Source organism: Thalassophryne amazonica, chromosome 12, assembly GCF_902500255.1.
Source record: "Thalassophryne amazonica chromosome 12, fThaAma1.1, whole genome shotgun sequence".
In the NCBI taxonomy this organism is placed as follows: Eukaryota; Metazoa; Chordata; class Actinopteri; order Batrachoidiformes; family Batrachoididae; genus Thalassophryne; species Thalassophryne amazonica.
Genome location: NC_047114.1, coordinates 61,909,368 through 61,927,256, shown reverse-complemented (window position 1 = coordinate 61,927,256; position 17,889 = coordinate 61,909,368). Strand labels below are relative to the sequence as shown.

General features: G+C 39.8%; 1 protein-coding gene across 2 annotated transcripts in view; it reads right to left on the bottom strand.

Annotated features, from left to right (window-relative positions):
• sema6ba (sema domain, transmembrane domain (TM), and cytoplasmic domain, (semaphorin) 6Ba) overlaps nt 1-9,618 on the bottom strand; it is a 96,400-nt gene extending 86,782 nt beyond the window's left edge. Inside the window, exon 1 of one of the 2 annotated variants that reach the window (XM_034182395.1) lies at nt 9,121-9,618. The gene's annotated coding sequence lies outside the window, so the exon portion shown is untranslated. Of the gene's footprint in view, nt 1-5,198; nt 5,391-9,120 lie in introns of those variants that run through there. The other variant, XM_034182396.1, reaches the window with a different exon arrangement.
• Nucleotides 9,619-17,889: the final 8,271 nt, after the last annotated feature.

Sequence of the window (17,889 nt, the reverse complement as noted above, 5' to 3'; positions counted from 1 at the left end):
TTCAAAAATGCTTAAAACACTGCAATGGTGTCATTCATTGTCATTCATTGCCACAGTCAGATTCACTTCAAGATTATGGAATCATTGGTGTCACAGTTTATATGTAACTTTTTGAATAATGTCATGTACTGTAGTTTCTTTTTTTAGATCTTAACTTATTTATTTATACTTTTTCTGTATGATTGTATATGTTTTTATGGACCTTTTGTGTCTGGAATAAAGACTGATTGATGATGATTGTTCTGAAACACTAAGAAAGAAAGAAAGAAAGAAAGAAAGAAAGAAAGAAAGAATTGCTTTATAACTGCACTTCAAAATACTATAATGATAGCATTTAGTAGGGTGTGGATTTCTTGATTCCGATGATTTACTGTTTTGAAATGTTAAAAAACAACTATCTGAAACAATGGCTTCATAAAATAACTCACTAATTCACAATGGTGAAACACTGATGGCGACATCTTCTGGAGAGTATGGATTACATGGTTCAGAAAAACATTTCCTGTTTTGAAATACTCAGGAAAAAACCCTAATGAACCATTTACTTCAAAAACATTAACTATTTTTTGACTATTTTGAAATGCTTGAAGCATGAAATGAAATATTTACTGAAGAAAATTATTTATAATTAAGAAATGCTAAAAAACATGGAATGAACCATTTGCTTCAATAAAAAAAAAAATAAAAATGCAATTTTGCAAAACTCTTAAAAGACTATAATGCTGACAGCTGCTGCACAGCCACCCCCCCACACCCCCCAAACCCACGAATATCTGGCTACACCCCTGCTTGTGCTGGTACAGAAAGTGATTGTAGGTGCTTCTCATTCTCCAGTGTAACCAGCAAAGAGTAAGTATCACACTTTTTGTCAAAAGCCTGCAAAGAGGACCGCAGCTCACAATCCCTAATCGATATGCAGTTAGATATCAAAATTCCAAACACTCTTCCTGCACGGGATCATTCACACACACACACACACACACACACACACACACACACACACACCACACACACACACACACACACACACACACACACACACACACACACACACACACACACACACACACACAGAAACAACACCTCCCCTGGGAGCCTTCTCTCCTCCTCGCAGGTATAATTGTGTTCCTGCTCTGCTTTGCTCCTCTCAGTTGTGACTGATTCCCAGAAGGAAAGTGATAATTAAAAGAGAAAAGTTGTGTTTCCGCAACACAGGGGGTGGGTGTGGGAGCGGACAGGATGAAGGAGACAAGAAAGCTGAGACAGAAGAAAGCTTCATCAGGCGACAAAACTGTCTCAAGTAGCTGAGAGACAAAGGAGTCGGATGCTCCTTTATCTCCCAATACAACAAGCCTCCCAAATCCCTCTGGCTAAGCTGCCATAACTAAAGCCTGCATTTTCCTTGTAGGTGCTCCTTGTATATGTTGGACAGCAAACACAGCAAAATAGAACAATCTTCAACAAAACACACACACACACACACACACACATGCACGCATGCGTATATATATATATATATATATATATATATATATATATATATATATATATATATATATATATATATTATGCGCAAAGAATTGAAAAGTCAAGCGCCACATTCATGGCATTTGTGAAAAGGTTATGCTTTTTATTTATTTATCTTTTTCTGGAGTGTGTAGGAAGATCACATGTTTAACTGCAGCTATTATTTCCATTTTCAATGTATCTGTCAATTACTTTTCTAATAATTTGGTTAATCATGACCCTTCTTCTGTAAAAGGTTAAAAGCTAATGAAAAAACAATCATTACAGTATCTCTTTCATCTGTAAATCTACAGTGTGTAAGAATCACTGCCATCTAGTGCTGAGGATGCAGTTTGCATTATGCAATCGCCGGCCACGCTTTTGTTTCCCTTCATGTTTTTGCATCTTTTGACTACAAATTTTAACATCAGTTTTTTTAAATAAAGTGAGTGATATTAGCATGGGGGCTAACATAACCTCTTGAAAAGATTCATTGTCAGAAGCATTGAGAACATGATGCGCACAAAGCCACATGAGCACAAATGGTTGCAGATTAGAGCAGGCGCAGAGATCACAGACTGTGCACAGAGATGCATAAAGAAAAGCTGCTCCTCAAGGGAGAAATGACTGAAGACAGAAAACTATAAAACTGATTATGCACATTACTACACTACATATATGAGAGATTTTTGCACAACAACTGCAGGGTATTATGGCACATGTTACGAAGCAACCAAATCCACAAAGTCCTGCAACATGGACCACATTTGTAAGAATTACCTGTGCTGATTTGCAGCAGATTTTACTTGTTATTTTGCGTCAGCTTGTGACACAGCTTTTATTTATTTATTTTTTAATAGAACCAGTTTGGGTCACAAAGGCACTTTGACACTGTGTACCTTGAAGAAGCAGCAGTGGCCTTAGTGGCCGCCTAGGGTTTATAAATTAACAAAACTGACAAACGAGCCCCTTCCAAACTACCTGTCACTTCAAGACCACACCTGCTCTTAATCTCCATCATGGTGACAATAAAATTACTCCCTGCAACAAGCCCAGTCATGTCCAACAGTTGGCAGGGAGGTGTATATTATGTATATTATATGTTCTGGTGCTTTAATAGTTGATCAATTTTAGTCAGCTTAATCAGGCGAACACGTGGAGAGTGGAATAAGGAGCTGGGCTACCAAATATGTTGGCCTGGGTTTAATTCCCAGTCACACTACCTATCTTTGTCCTTCGAGACGACACGTCTTCTGCTCCGTCCCTGTCCACCCAGCAGGAAATGGACACCAGCTTTGGCAGGGGAAGTAGTCTGCAATGGACAGACATCCCATTCAAGGGGTGTCCTCGACTCTCTTCCGCTTTGTGTTACGGAATCCAAAGACAAGCAACGGCACCAAATTGGACCCCCTACGTGGGAATTTGCCTCTTTAATTTGGAGACATCTTTACTGAGTTGTGGTGTTAACCTGCTGGGGGGGAACTCATCTATCTATCCACTCACTGCATTTTACAAGCTACACTCTTGTGCTTTGGAAAGCCTAGGAAAAAAAAAAATGACTCAGGAAAAGACTCTTTGAGAAGATGCAGGAAGGAAACATGCCTCTCGGTTTCATCCCGTCTCTTAATCTTGCTGAATGCTTGTTGGAGTTCCATGTTGTGAGGCCCGCACTAGGACAGTTCGCTCTTTATAGCCACACCCTGAGACACAGTGACTCCACTGTGCGTGCACATCAACGCTTTCTTAAATATAAACTGTGGGATTTTACAAGCGAGGCTCTATTTTTAGACATTTTGGGGGTCACTTGGGACAAAAACAAAATTAATCAGTGCATTACTAATTTAGAACACAAACACCATCACAGGCTAACTGTCTCATTGATGTTATTGGACACGGCAAGCCAAAAACACTGTCAGCAAACTGCTTCTTGTCACCACTGAACAGGCAAAAATGTCATTATTAGGGGTGTAACGATACACTAGCGCCACGCTAGATATCACGATACACCTACCACAATTCAATACATATCATGATACGTAATTACATCAATGCTCACACTAATTAAATGAAGAAAGTAACCTGTAGTGAATGTTTTAACTTTAAAGACACAAATGATTCTGACATATAAATTGTAATCTTTGATGTTATCTGTTCTCTATTTGTATATTTTATAAAGCAATTTTGATTCTGTTGCAAGAGGTTGTTATTTCTTCTGTGGTGCAGTTGACTTTTCATGGTACCATGATATGACTAAAAAGCAATATGGTTCGATACAAGCTTCACGATATGAACATCGTGATTCATGATGCACTGTAACATCTCTGATCATTAAAAGTGTCCAGTAGCACGTTTTGAATGCTTGGTTTGCAAAGTAAATATCTAACATTGTCAACGTCCATTGGATTCTAAGGCATGTGACATATGTTACCCTGTAATGTGAAAACTAAGCATGACACATGATGCAAACTATTCCTTTTAAAAACCTTATTAATGCAACCAATAATTTGCATCACATTTTACAAAAATTGCAGCAGCTTTAACTTTTGACCCTTGTACAAACTGAAACTGACCTTTGTCATCATTCTTGCTGTTTTTACCCCATAACTCCATAACATTCAGTCATAGATAGTCCAAACTATACCTTTTTGGAATATTTATGATCAGACAAATACTGTGTTATACTTTTCAATATGATTGGAGCATTTCTAAATTTTGACCTCTGTGCAATTCTTCACTGATCCCTACCTGGCCGCCATATTGGATTTTCAAGTGGCCAGTACTTTTTTCTCAAACACTGATTTATGAAGAACATTCGTACCAAATCTGATGCTTGTATCACCAAGTAAACAATTCTGGCCAAAAGTCATACTTATCTGGTCCACTGTCAGTGGAGAGCAGTGCCAGGGAAGGACTGTGAGGCTAAGGTAAGCGGCTAACTTAACAGCCGCTTGTTTTCAAAAGGTTTCTTTACATTTAGTGAGGTAAACATGCACATATAGGGATCTTCTCCATGCTACCAGACACTTTGTGATATTTTCACCTCTTCAGATGAACAAGGAGTGATTCACTGAGATTGTGAGTCTGCCTCATACCATTACCTTAATTAGCCCGCTAGCCTTAATTAGCTGGTTAGCCCATTGACTGTGTTTGTGTTCCAAATCAATAAAGTGCAGATTAATTATGTTTTTGTCTTGAGTGAAAAGATTACCCCCACCTTCTAAAAATAGAGCCCAGGTTGAAAAATGTCAAACATCCCCTTTGGTGTTGATTTTGGCCTCCTGTCAGACAAACTGGGTACTTTGTGTCAAACCACAGCAACAAAAAAAAGACACCGTCAGCTTCTGTGCAAAAAATACAAATTCCTAGACGTAGGTTTGCTGAATAATCCTGTCTCCGACCCTCCCCCCACCCCCAGTCCTACAGACTTTCCTTCACAAATAATCAGATAGTGGGTGGGTGGGTGGCATCTCCAATCTGAGTGAAAACTACCCTGTAAATAAAAGCAGTAGACAATTCCGAAAGAAACAAACAAGCACACGTAGCCTTGCGTATAAAATTATCTCTTGCGTGGCACGAGACAACAACATTTTCTTCAAAGAGATAAATACAGTTGAAATTGCTAACTACCCCTCTGCTGTCATCTCAGAGCCTAACGGCGTTAGCGAGCGTTTGAGGCACTCTGTGTTCCTCACGTTGTAGCGGAAGTAAAAGAGAAGCAATTTGTCTCTGATGACTTAATGTATTTTGTTGACGACAGGAATACATAATCTGTTCCGTAACATCTCTCTTCGTAAAACCTTGTCTATTTCATGCTCCTCGGCAGCATCATCGCATTAGTCCGCCTGTGATTTACTCTCTTTGTTCGCGGCTGCTACGTGACACTGTCGCCCTCGTTCTCTTCTTGCTAGTCTGTTTGTGAATTTGACACAAGCGGGGGTCCCGTGTGATCAATAGAAGATGGTTAGGGCGGCAGTGTCACCCCGAGGCCCTCTTAATGCTGAATCCTGTTTATACCGCCTCAACTGTGGCGTAATTAACTCCACAGCCCAATTAGTCCAACATGTCGGTGTGGATTTTGGGCGGGATTGTGAGGTTGTGGAATAAATTTGGGTATTGTGTGTGATGTTACGCCGCCCTGCAGAGGGAGGCTGAGGGGAAACAGTGGCTGCACCTGTTGTTCCCTGTGTGCCGGGGTGAGCACCTGCTCACACGGCTGCTGTGTGGCGGTCTGTGTGGGCAGCGGGGATAACAGGGAGGCCATTCACGCCTGCTCAGACTTCCTCAGCGCTCCTTCACTCTGTGTCTTCTGTCATTTCTTTTTCTCTAGTTTACACTCGCCGCCTGACTGCTATCTGTCTGTCAGAGGCAGCAGCAGCAGCTGGGAGACGTTAGAGTTCCACTGTGAAGCTGAACAGCTTTTTTTTTTGCAGATGGTCATGTTGTCAAGAATAAAGGTGGAATACATCAGATTAGACTGATGCAGAACAGCTGGGACTGAGGATTTCAACCGGGCCATATGTCAGCGTGAATATGCAGTAAAATTTGCTACGTAAGATAAGATTCTGCACATATGGTCCCACTTCTAACAGTGCTAAATCAAGTTGATCAACAATAATGGAGTTCATGTATATGATAATGGAGCTGCTTTAACATTATTTGGAGTGGGACCATATGCAATCACTGCAGAATTTATATTGCTCTGCAAAATTTAATGTGTATAGTGAAAGTTTTGAGTCTGCACCACATTTTAGATAAAAGGCTTCATTTTACATTATTACTGTAATTTAGTCATTGGTCATCTAAAGTGAAGTGGTTATTGCACCAGCGATGCACCCATAAATTAATATGTGGTAATCTGGTGGCTCTGGCATCCAAATGAATATTGCTATAGTGTTTCAAAAATATATAAAACACTGAAGTGTTTTCTGAAATAATTACTTAATATTTCAAGTAGTTTGAAACTGGTTATTATTATTATTTTAATTTTTCAAACCAGCAAGTCATTTTCTGTAGAACTTTTACTGCTTCATGTGCTTTGAAATAGGAAATATTTTCAAAATGAATTGTTGATTTAGTGTTTGTAATGTTTCAAAACTGTGACTCATTTTTTGAAGTAACTATTTCATTTAAACAGTTTGAATGTCTTGAAATTCTGAATGATTTGTAAAAACAATGGCAAACTTAGTTTCTGGTGTTTCAAATTTGCCACCAATTTTCAGAAGATATTGTTTCATTTACTGTTTCGAACAAATGTTTTATTTGGTATGTTTAGTTTTTCAAAATAGCAAAACATTTTCTGTGTAATTCATTAATTTTTCTGCTTCATATATTTTAAGTAGGTCGCATTTACAAAATGAATAGTTTAATTTAGTGTTTCAAACATGTGAATCATTTTCTGAAGCAAATATTTAACATTTTGAATTTCTTGAAATAATGAATCTTTTTAAATCTCAAACTTACTTTCTGTTGTTTCAAATTTGTGACCAATTTTGGAAGCAATTGCTTCATTTATTGTTTCAAACAAATGCTTTATTTAGCATTTTTATGTTTTCAAAACAGCAAAACATTTTCTGTCAATTCATTCATATTCTGCTTCATATATTTTTTAAGTAGACCACCATTTACAAAATGAATAGTTTAATTTACTGTTTCAAATATGAATCATTTTCTGAAGCAACTGTTTCATTTAACATACTAAGTGAATCAATTTATGAAACAATGCCAAATTTAGGTGTTTCAAGCGTTTCAAAACAGTGAACCATTTTCTAAAAAAAAAGTTTCACTTGATCTGAGTGTTTTTAAACATTGGATTATTTTGTGAAACAAAGTCAAATTTAGGTGTTCTAAGTGTTTCAAAACCAACCCAGTCTGACGGATTGTCGTGATTCAGCAGCATGAAATATACATGAATCTATTGGTTTGTCATATTGTCACAAAAGTGCTAAATTTTCATCATGGAAGCACAAATTCATTCTAATTCAGTCCATGATGGCTGCATGTAATTAAAAGTGTAGCGGTGGGGGTTGGGGGGTGGTTATGGTTAAGGTTAGGGTTGGAGGTAGGAGTAGGGTTAGTGAGTTAAAAAAACCGTCATGAAAATTTGAATCATTTCGTGACGGGACGACGAAAAAAGACAAAAACAAAAAACAAACGTGAGACTGGACTGTTCAAAACAGTGAACCATTTTCTGAAAAAAATTGTTTCATTTGATCTGAGTGTTTTTAAACACTGCATTATTTTGTGAAACAATGTCAAAGTTAGGTGCTCCAAGTGTTTCAAAACAGTGAACAATTTTCTGAAAAATTGTTTCACTTGATGATCTGTGTATTTTGAAACACTGAATTATTTTGTAAAATAATGCCAAATATATTGTTTCCAGTGTTCCAAAATAGTGTATCATTTCCTGATGAAATCATTTTCATTCATTGTTTAGAGTGTTTCGAATTGATTCATTTGCTAATTTTCTTTTTCATTTCACATTTACAGTATGTTGAAACTGTGAATCATTTTTCAGCAACTATTTAACTGGTGTGGTGTTTAAACATTTTGTAACACAATCTTTTTTCTGATGCTATGTTTAATTTAAGGTTTCAAATGTTTCAATACATTAAACAGTTGCTGTTTTGAGTGTTTGGGAAACATTGCAGTGGTGGATGTGAAGACAGCAGCAGGGGCTTGTGCCCCCCTGATCCACCCTGACCTGACTATTTTGACTGTTTTGAAACAACAAATCATTTCTAAATATCTTGTTTTGTTTTATATTTTCACCATTCCACAACTGTAAATCAATTTCTTAACCAACTAATTTTTTTTTTCTCTTTTATAACATTTAAAAATACTGATTTGGTTTGAGAAGCACGAGTTATTTTAGTTTTTGAAGCACTTTAAAACAGTGAATTATTCTGTTTCATTTGGTGTTTGAAGTGGTTTGGAAGCGCGGATAATTTGCTTTGAAAGAAAAAAACATTTCCTGAATTAGCTGTCTCACTTTTTAAACCAATTTAAAGCTTTGAAGTATTTTCTGAAGTAATTATTTCATTTTGCTATTGTGTGTGTGGGGGGGGGGGGGGATCCACCTCCATATCTACGCCCTTGTACAGCATTGATTAATCTACGTTTGAATCACTTATCAATCTCTTTTTCATATTTACAAGTAAAAAAAAAATGAGATTACAGGAATTATATCATGTATAATCCGCTGTCAGGTATACGTATAATATTTTTCCAAAGGGCTTCTTAAACCTGACATTCTGACTTTTATTTTAATAAAGGCTCATTAATTAAGACAGGAGCGAGGTGCTGGTCTGCAGGACGCAACGTTTAGGAACAGGTCGTGATCTAAATGAGAATCTGCGGCTTGTCTTTGCGCTGCGCTTTGCTGAGAAGAACTGGCGCTGTACGCGCAAAAGAGGCGTCAAACTTGGAGCAGCAGACACAAAGAACAGTTCGTGTCTGTCCACAGAGGTCCAGACGCTGCCAAACTGAGAAATGCAGCAGCAGCAGCGCGGTTGGTGGATGCGATCGAACTGCGCACACATACTGTATTTTTTTTTTTTTCACCTGTCCATCTCATCCTTCCTCACACACCTCCACGTCTCCTTCTGGCTCACTCACCGCTCCAGATGGCAGGTACCGCGGGACTGCAGGTGTCCTGTCTTCTCCCTCGGTGGCTCGGCGTCCACAGCCTGTTTTAAATATCAGCCGCACCTCACCTGTCTCTTCCCTCCGCGCTCCGTGCGCATCGCCGTGTCATCACAGAGCGCGTCCGGAGCGGGTTGGATCGCCTGTTCTTCAGCCGTGTGCTCAGACCTTTGCAGGAATCCCGAATCCGGTATTTGCAGACTGTGGTGTAGTGTGGACTGTGTCAGGAAACCAGAAGTCAGCACGATCGAATCCGCTCCTTAAATTTACAGTGGCGAGGTGAAGCGTCCAACTCCGAGCAGGCGCCGTGACAGCGGGGGGCCATAACTCACAGTCCTGCAGTGGATCAATGATGAATAGACAGTCTCTCTCTCTCTCTCTCTCTCTCTCTCTCTCTCTCTGCCCCCCCACCCCCATGCATTATTCTGAATTTGAAAATGTGGTTTGCTGGCTGATCATTTAATGAAATACAAACACCTCACATGACAGGAGTGACTGATTTTATGTTATGTTTATCTTCTAGATCACAGCCCTCCTTGGGGAATTACACGTTGTTTTTGGTTTTTTGAGTTTGTTTGTTGTGTGGTTGCGTTTGGGGTATCATGTCTGGAAGAATTGTTTGGCTTTTACTTTGTCAACATTTTGGTGTATGTATTTCTGGACATGTATGTGCATTTGTTTGCCCTTTTGGGCTTTTATTTGCTCCTGAAGTCTTTAGAGTTCTGATGCTTCCAGTTTTAGATTACAGAAAGATTAGATTAGACAGAACTTTCTTAATCCCTTGGGAAGACTCCTACAGGAAAACTGAGGTTACAGCAACATTGTATGACAGCACACAGGGTAAGAAGCACACCAAGTATCAAAAGTAAAAATAAAAAAACAATTTGCAAAATGTAAATACAAATATAAATAACAGAAATTCTGCTCACTGGTTTACTGGGGGGGCAGCACGGTGGCTTAGTGGTTAGCACTGTTGCCTCACAGCGAGAAGGTCGTGGGTTCAATTCCCGTGGCCCTTCTGTGTGGAGTTTGCATGTTCTCCCCGTGTGTGCGTGGGTTTCCTCCGAGTGCTCCGGTTTCCTCCCACATCCATGGACATGCAGGTTAGGTGGATTAGAGTCTTTAAAATTGTCCGTAGGTGTGTGTGGGTGTGCCTGTGTTTGTTTGTCTGTTTGTGGCACTGCGACAGACTGGCGTCCTGTCCTGGGTGTACCCCGCCTCGCGCTCTATGACTGCTGGGATAGGCTCCAGCCCCCCGCGACCCTTAATTGGACTAAGCGGTAGAAGATGGATGGATGGATGGTTTACTTGGTAACTACTTTTCCTCTCCTTCCCGTCCTCTGTCTTCCTGTTACTCCTCCTCCCCCTGAGTGAGGAGTTGTGATGGCCTGAGGGACAAAGGAGTTTTTCAGTCTGTTGGTCCTGCACTTGGGAAGGAGCAGTCTGTGGCTGAAGAGGCTCATCTGGTTGTTGATGACGGTGTGCAGAGGGTGACTGACATTGTCCATAATGTCCAGTAGTTTGTCCAGTGTTCTCTTCTTTGCAATCGTCACCACAGAGTCTTACTGTATGTTGTGAGAACTGATGCAGTAATCACTGATATAAGGTGTATTAACCCCCAAAATGTGAATCAGCTGCAAATCGTGAATTATCCGTAAACCGTTAATTGCAAAATGTGAATACAGAAAAAAAATATCTCCTGAAATTTAAACGCAGGTCTCGCAAAACATGAATATCATTCATCATGTATACATTTTTTCAGTTTAAGCAGTTTACAGATTTCAGTTTATGGACCAATTACTTCAGGAAATCTTGATCGCAAATCCTATCACCACAAAAATGTTGTCTCCAGGGGAGGTTTCTGTCCTCCCTGAGTTTGACACCCTTTGACAGGTGTACTGCTCCAGTCAAACTGCTCACCTGCCACTGTCCCTGGAAAGGGTCATGCCCAGTGGGGCCAGGCGCTTCACACCAGAAGTGAGAGCCCGCTTGGGTCTCACCTCACTGCCTCACTGGCTGCAGTGCCCCCCCCAAAAAAACACTTTTGTGGTGATAGTGCTTATGATCAAGATTTCCTGAAGTAATTAGTCTGTAAAATGAAATCCGTAAACTACTTAAACTGAAAACAAGGTGTGTCTCATGAAGGATATTCATGTTTTGTGAGACCTGCGTTCAAGTTTGGGGAGATATTTTTCACTATTCATGTTTTGCAATTAACAGTTTGCGGATAATTCACAGTTTGCAGCTGATTCACATTTTGGGGTTAACAAGGTGACTGAATGTCTATAGTGGGGTACTAGGTCTCATTAGAGGATCCTTGGGTACCACTGGAATGACTTTGGGTCACTGAGACTCAGATGAGGAGTCCCACTTGCATTGGGCCTCGTTCACAAACAGTACATATACGCACAAATTGGTGTTTAAACCATGCATATGAGTGGGTGACTCACAAATGTGGGATTCGTCAACACTGTAAATGCTAACATACAAATTAATTATGATAAGTTAACCAAACTCAGTTTTCATCAACCTGTTATGAACACTCATTTTAAATAAGTAAGTAGTACTTTGAGATCGGAAGATATGCTTTACTTGATGTATCCCATTTAAACCAAATTACAATAATTCATTTTTCATACCCATTGTCTTTTGTGGCATTCATGTGCAGATCTGTCTCATTTACTTTGCACATTCCCACCCACGCATGTCCAAGGTTGGGTAGGATTATTTTGAAAGAATACATGTGGATTACATGTATGTATGTACATACATGGATTACTTGTAATCTGATTACTTTTGGATTACATTTCAAAGTAATCCTACCCAACCTTGCACACATCCATGGTGAGCCCATGTTTGGACAACCAGTGCTCTCTCCAACCTATTTTCACTCATTGCTGATAAACTATCTGGAATTAGTTTCGTTTATAAATCAAAACCATAAGTCAAAGCTGCTTTGCTTTTAATGTCTTCTGCGACACATCAGTACTGTTCCATGTTGAAAGTAAATGACTCTTCCTTACAGCAGCGGTCAGGGCGCTCAAAGACAGAAGCTCTGACTCGTTGTTTGTGTTGGGTTTGTGATCACCTTTGTTTTTTCTCAGAAATGTTGGCGGTGCTTAAACGCAAAACTGGCTTGTCAGTAGCTGACAGTGTACTGTAGTCAATACTAAAAGTTAGCGGTTAGTTGTAGCTTCCGCTGTAGCTTCAAGAAAATTAAACTGACCTTAATATGATGAATGAGCAAAACTAAAGAGAATTAAGCTGTCAGTTGAGTACTAGATGCTCACAGTAAATACGTTACTGTAATCTCATTTATTTCAGTACTGCAAACTCAAAATAAACAAGTTACTATAATCTAGGTTTTTAAGTTTATTTGAGTACTACTAAATCAAAATGAACAAGTTACTATTATCCATTCATTTAAATGAATTTGAGTACTGCACACTCACAATAATTAAATTAATCAAATCTGATTCATTTAAACCAACATATATTACTTTTTTAAGGCAACAAGTTTGCATTTTTTTTTTAGTAAAGTCAACTTATTTCATTTTACAGTAAATATGTTCGTACCTAAATTTGTTTGTACTCAGTCCTTTCAACTTCTCCCTTGTTTTCACTCGGGGTCTCCACAGCAGATCTAAGGTGGATCTGCATGTTAATTTGGCACAGGTTTTACGCGGAATGGCTTTCATTAAATTGTATATCAGCCTATAATTGATCAGTCACTCCCTACAGCTTAGTGCCATGAGACTGTGCAAATGTAGTTGATTTTAATTGGTTGCATATTAAAGGAAATGCAGGTTATATAAATGATTCCGATTTGCCTTGAAGCATTCATTAATTTTCTCTACCTGTAAATTCCAGGTAAGGCCACAGGGGATGCTGGAGCTTATCTCAGCTGTCATTAGGCAAGAGGCAGGGGTACAATCTGGACAGGGGCTGCCAGTCTATCATAGTGCCGTATGCAGACAGACAAACACATTCATACATACGGTAATTTAAAATTTCCAATTCACCAAACCTACATGTCTTTGGAAGTGGAAGGAAGCTGGAGCACTGACGGGAACCCACATAAACACAAGAAGAACGTGCAAACTCCACAAAGAAAGGACCACCAGGTGGGAAGCAATTGGACCTTCTTCTTGTGAGACAGTATTGCTAATCATGAAACCACTGTGCTGCTCCCCCCCACCCCCACCCCGCAAGCAAGCCTAATTAATTAACTTTTGCAAGTAGCAATGGTATTTTCATTTAAATAAAAATGTGCTCTTATTGAATTATTGTTGATTACTAAATACACAAGAAATTGAAAATATCGTCTTTACATTTATGAAATAAATGACCTCTGGGGGACAGTTCTTGGTGGATCATCATATTCCCTAACCCATCTACTTTGATGTCAAACCATGTTTTTAAAACTTGTGTCATTGTCTGATCTTCAAGGATCAGCGCAATCAGCATTCACCCTACTTTTTTTTTTTTAAATAACATGGTCACTTTGGAGCACACGCGATATTCCTTTTTGTCTTCCACCTCCCACGCAATTATTTAACTTTCCACTGCTGTGAAATTCGGCAGTCTTTTCACCCTTTGGGGACATTTTTTATAACTCAACTTCAAAGTGCACAGTGCTCTCATCATCAAACAACAAACAGATGCCCTTGCATAGAGAAATAGGGACATGGCAGTATGCAGATCACAATTGAAGCTCATAAAAACTGTCAGAAAGCCTGAGATAGCCTTATTCGAGCATGAGGTGTCCATCATCTGTCTGTCGTTGTCATCTGTCATCATTGTCTGTTGTGCTCATTTTAGAGAAAATGCTTCTTCTGTCTCAGTTCTTGATGGACTGTTGCTCTGTTTTGTTTGATAGACAAAACATTTTCCTATATCAAATTTGTCTCTGCATTTGATAGAACTAAGGATAGTGCATAGGACTTCTTCATGGATTTAATAACTTTTAATTACTAATGAACTTATAAGATAATTCATCTATAATTAGGCACTTGACCAGTCAATATTCTTCTGCTCTCTCAATCCTTAATGGATTTCAGATCTGATGGTTCGGTTGATGTACGCTAAGGATGGCATACAGAAGTTCTTTATTGCTTTGTGAAAGAACGACTTGAAATGATGGACTCCTCTCATATACTACTATAAGTATCAGGAATGTCATTGTGTTCTACATCAGCCTGTACTCAATGTTCTTGAAGTGGAGCAATATCTCCACCTGGTGGACATTTACCATTAATTCAGGTACAACAGAATTTTGCCAAGAGCTCTAGTTTTAAAGATTTCAGATCTGATGGCATTGTATTGATGCGACCGATGACATTTTCAAAGCTATGGTAATATTTTACCATGACTTCTGGCCAGCTTATGTTCACCATCGCAGCAACCTATTCCGAATGTATGTGAGCTGTTTGAGAACTACAAATGGTCTTGGGCTGTTCTAATAAATGGTAAATGGACTGCATTTATGTAGTTTTCTATCTGCAACAGAAGCACGAATGAGCATGAATCAGGGCGAATAGGAAAAAAAAAGCCAAGCTTTGAGGTGCAGTCGGAAGGGACAAACATTCGGACAGCCATGTACAAATGCTGTTCAAATACCCAGAATGTGTGCTGAAGCCCCCTCGAATGAGTTGTGCACATTCTGCGTATAGCAACTCCCGAATCCAGGTCGACTGCAGCCAGAACACAGTATGAATATCCAGAATGCAGGAGCCAGAACACAGCACGAAACCCCACAATGCCGACAGAATGCAACAAGAATATGGTGTGGCAGAGCGAGGACTGTGGTCCGCTCATTTGAAGACCTGCCATGTCTTACTGCTGGATTTCTAATGACATCCAACCCATGGACTGATTACTTATAAACCAGGGTCCCCTGATTATTGCATCACTGTAGTGCATGTGACATGTGTGATCATATTATTATGGATATCAGATCACCGACATGCACACCCACAGCCATTATTACCAGTAATAGCCACCAGTCTGCGGTGCATTGCAGTAAACCTGTTATATGGCTGGGGGGGCCTGGCTGCCGGTTTGTTTCTGTCTTTTGGTTTTCCTCCCAGGTGGCGTGCGTTTGGGACTGAGTGGCTGTGTTGCTGAGGCTGTCAGGACCTCACCCTGATCACCTGCGACTCATCAGGACTCACAGCTGTGGTGCATCTGGATGGATTGGAACATGTTGGCATTTAAGACTGGAGTGCACAGTGTGTATTTGCCAGAGACTCGACCTTGTGACCAGACGGGTGAGATCGTCGTCTTGGGAGCCATCTCATCAACAGCGGATGCTGAGAACGTCCAGGTTTGATGCACAGTCTGTGAAAGAGGAGGGGGTGAGGTCTCACGCTCGTCAGCACACTTCCTGAGGTACGTTAGATTTTGTGACTAACAGTTATACAGTCAGTAAATGTGGTGTCCCTCACACCTTACTGTATTGAGCTGTTTGTTAGTCATGTATCAGCTTCCACTGCAGTGGAGTTTTGTGAACTGGATGTTCCATGCCTGCAGGTTGGGAAGCTGATCAGTAATCAAGCCAGGAAGTGTTTGCTGTTTGTACACCTTTAAGTGTTCTGTGTGTAGAGTGTGGACTCACATAATGGTTCCTTCTTTCACAGACTCGGTTGTTGCGGCCACCTGGGGGGTGTCGGCGGGGTCCTTGGGTCCGAAACAGCTTCTGGCTCCGGACCGTTAGCGCTGCTGGGAGCGCACCACGCCAGACCGCACCTTTTTGTTATTATCACTGTTATGTATTAAATTCAGTTAGCCTTTGTACCGTGCTCTGCTTATTTCATACTGGGTCCTTCAAACGCTGGTCGGTTCTCCGAGCTGCGTCCGACACATAACATAACATAACAAAACCCATGATCAGGGGACTCTGTATTACATACATCAGTCCATATATTGGATAAAATTTGGAAACCAGAGAAGAGGTAAGGCAGGTCCTGACATTAATGCATCACACAGTGGCTGCACCCCCTGTTACATGTGCACCTTCTCTTTCTCTCTCTCTTACCCACCAGGACATCAGCTGTGTAGTGGACAGCGGGACGCTCTGCTGCCTGGTCGGGCTCATGCACGTGCAGCAAAATGATCACCTGATATAAGCACACACACATGTAGCTGAGCAATCCTTTAATCCAGCCTCACGCATACGCAGCTGTGTGATCAGCTGTTATGTGTTCACATGGCATGACCGATCATCCAGATAACATGACAGCTCACAGCACGGTTCTGGGACAATGCCCACAGCGCAGCTCATTTGACCTGGGTGTTATAGCCATGTCAATCATGTCTTTACAGGTACATTATCTAACGCATAAGTGGGGATGTCAATGTATCTGTAATATGCTTATTATGGATGTAACAGCCAGCTGCGTGTGCAGCTCCGTGGCTCTGAGATGCTTTGACTTGCAGTGACACAATGTTTTCGGTGTGACTGTGCAATGTTCTCATCTGGTGCCCATAATGGTTGCGTGCCACAGACTTTACACTTTACTGTATTTCCTTTGCGCACCCCGAAAGGGATGCATCGGGGTGAAGTCCAGCTCACCTGGAGCAGTGGTGTCAAAAGTACACACATTTGTTACTTAAGTAGAAGTATAGATACTGCAGTTTAAAAACACTCTGGTAAAAGTTGAAGTATCAACTTGACCTCTTTACTCAAGTAAAAGTGAAAAAGTATGTGCTCCAAAACCTACTTAAAGTATAAAAGTATAAAGTAACCTTTAAAAAAAAAAAAAAGAAAAAAAAAAGGTAGATGCCACTATATAAATTGAAAGCTTAATTTAAAAACTGATTCGTTCTACATGTGGCCCAAGAACCAAAACCCCAAATTACCCCCCAACACCACCTGCACGAAAATGTTTCAATTCTAGAAGCTCTGAAATGCAATCTGGGACTATTCCAGACAATAAACTGCAGTGAGTGCAGCATCCATTTAGTGAAGGAAAAACAAAACAAAACACAACTTTCCTTATTCAAATTAATTCCAGTAGTATTCTACTAGGATGTAGCAGTTTTCTAGTTTGGCAGATAGTTCTGGAGAAAATCACTGAAGAAATTAACAAATTGAAAATATGGTTTGACTGACACAAACTGTCATTAAATAAGACAGGGATGAAGTGGAGGTGTAAGAGTCACTAGGTGTTCACAGGAAACATTTATTTCTGTATGTATTTATTTATGTATGTTCATTGCTTTTATATTTCTGTTGTGTTTCTATTCAGGTTCTTTTTGCTTCTTTCTCTAAAATTGTATATAATAATCATTAGATTATTAATATATACGCAAAAATAAATTTAAGAAATATTACAATTTGAAAACAAATGCACCCGAACGTGATGAGAGCTGCAATTGCTTAATGCTAAGTTTTAACATTGAAAATGCCATAGACATGCTAACGCGTTAGCGTCGCTCCCGTTTTTAAGTTATAAAATACATCTATCAACTGTTTCAGAAGACCATAACAGGTCGGTTTAACATAGAAAAGGTAAATAATACTCACAGAAGTATGCTCTTTAGGGTTTTAGCGGGGGAAAATTAAGCGAAAGAAAGAAAGAATAAACGAAGCAATAGGTCGAAGCATTGCTTCAATCTGCGAACCACTGCTTCGATTGGCTCAGGGTTCAAAGCAAAGCCGTGCTGCAGAAAAGTTGATTACAGGCGCACATGACGTGATATATATGTATATATATATATATATATATATATATATATATA